Raw genomic sequence first — 2669 nt, 5'->3', positions numbered from 1 at the left:
ATTTTATTTTCGTTAGCCTACTATATATTTGAAGTCACAATAAATAAGCTTAGCCAATATCTTACAAAACGTTTTGATTTATCTTCAAATTATTTTGCAAAATAATTTAACTATTAATTAGAAATTAATTGCATGAAATACTATTTAAATTAATTTTCAATAAATATTAAATTAAATTTTACTTTGAAATGATGTTAAAATTCAGTTTATTTTACTTCTGCTTGCAAACATTTTAGTCATTGAGGTTCTCTAAGTCAAGAAAGGAACGTTGTTACTTACCTCATGCCACAGCCATAACCAAAACCACAATATGTTCAACTCTTCTGAACAACTCTTGTATGTAGTTTTACTGATGATATATGGTTATTTCTTCCACAATAATATTTAAAATTTTTTACTACATGTGAGTGAAACTTCCTTTCGAATTTCAGTTAACACCGAAAACTGTATACTTGTACTTTTTTGTGGTATTATCACAACATTTATCTTAATATCTTTGTGTGACTGCTACCACTGGCAATATTACTACGAGTTTGCACGTTTCTTGCTCTATTTGGCATATTATTCTCCACTACTGCTGCAGTTCTAGTTGTCTTCTCAACACGTCAAGACATTCCATGCTTTCTTCTTTTCTTCTTTGGCATTGGCAAATGATTGTCAAGGAGTTAAGGACACTGTAAGTGAGGAACATCACTGAGTAATAGATGAATAAAATGCCACAATTGATGAGCTTAAGTTACAGGAAATAGTTATCTAACTACATAATCGAAGCATTTGCATTAAAAAGCAAACATGTGGCATCATTGTTACAAAACGAAAAATAATCGATGAGGATGAATGAAGCTTATGTTTTTGATTGTTTCTAATAATGTAGAGTAATTGAATAAATTATTTCTAATAAATTATATTAATATTATTTGACTTTTCGGTGCTATAAAAGTACAAATAATCGAATTTTTATTTTATTATTTAAAATGTCCTACACGGGGATTTTATAGTATTGGATCCTCATGTGTTTGCTTTCGATGATTTGTAAGCAAAAAGCTAGCAATTGCTGAACCTTAACTTGACGAATGTTCGTCACGATATTTTGAGGCATCGAATTCAATGATTAATTGCTTAAACACGGTACTTTCCGTTGTCTTAAAAAATAGAGTGCATTTTTAAAATATATATATACGCTTAATAATTTTTAAACGATCCATAACATAAAATTATAGATTTTAAACAAAATATATAATGTGGTATAATGTGGTATATAATGATGGCACTTTTGTTCCACATTTGTCACTGAAACATTGCAGGTAAATCAGTACCTTGAAATGGATAACCGTATGTAGTTCTTAGTATTTAATTATACCCTGGAAGTTACCATACAAATTCTAGTTTTGTGTAAACATTTTTTAAGTGCTTTAATTATTATTGCTATGGAAATAAAATATACATCGTTATACTAATACTATTTTATATTATTTATTGCATGCATTCGTTATAGTTAATTTTTACAAGTCACAATTGTTAATCTATTAAAATGACTAGTTTCCACTAATTGGTAATATCCACATCGTGGGTTTATGTCATTAAGTAACTTTGTGCTGTATAATTTACTATATAATTCTCTTAAAATTGAACTATTTTTTTATATGAATGTCTAAAATGGAAGTGTAGTTAGTGGCTTAGTGAATTAATAGGTTTTACCATTCAATTTTTTGGTTTATATTGTCAATAAATTAACGAAGTATCGTGGTGAGCTATTTATTCATTGCACTTAAAGCAAGTAACTCACATGGCGTTCACATGTTAATGTTAATGTTAATAACATAGTTATATACAATTAATGTTAAGCATTACTGTAAGAAATGAATGAATAAAAATGAACATGAAATGCATACAATATTATTTACTTTAATGTTATTATTTGCAATTCAGTCTACTATATTTCAGAATACAGATAAAACTAATGGTTTTTAAATAGATTGAAAATTAGTCAGTCTTATTTAATGTTTATTTTCCATATTGTTGTTGTTGAATGAATGATTAAAAGAATATATGTGTGTATATCCTTATATAATCTACATCTGTTGATAAATATATAATAATATATATCAAATCAGCTTCACCATATCCCACTTTATAAAATCTTTTTTTCTATTTTATGTGAAATAATTGTTAGTATATTTTATCTTAATGCACTTGGTATTCAATTTAAAGTTTATGAAAGCAATTTAACGCACAAACCTACTTGGTTAAAAAATTGTATAAACAATGTTTATATTGCATACAAAATTACCTCTCTAACATTTATTGTAACCAACACTTTATGAGAAAATTAGTTTTACATTGGCTTGACTATTAAACACTTGCACAATTTTGTTATTGCAAGTGCACAGTTTGCACAAGCGACGCTGCAGTGTAAATTAATTACCAACTAGCAAACTATGTTGTGTAGTTTTAAGTTAATTGCATACTTGTTAACCTAAAACTAATATAAACATGAAAATAAGTTTGGGATTTTTTGAGGTTTTGCTAAAATTGTAGTACCCTTCACACCTTGGCAACAGATACATTCTGTTGTGCGACCATCAGTCTCTTTAACTCCTAACTATGGGGCATAAAGCCTCGCTTAAACATTTGAATCGTTTAAAGTTTAGTGCTACTCACTTTCCTAA

Source organism: Teleopsis dalmanni, chromosome 1 (genome assembly GCF_002237135.1).
Source record: "Teleopsis dalmanni isolate 2A chromosome 1, ASM223713v2, whole genome shotgun sequence".
Taxonomy (NCBI): domain Eukaryota; kingdom Metazoa; phylum Arthropoda; class Insecta; order Diptera; family Diopsidae; genus Teleopsis; species Teleopsis dalmanni.
The sequence above is the reverse complement of the archived record's forward strand: the minus strand, read 5'-3'. Positions refer to the sequence as shown.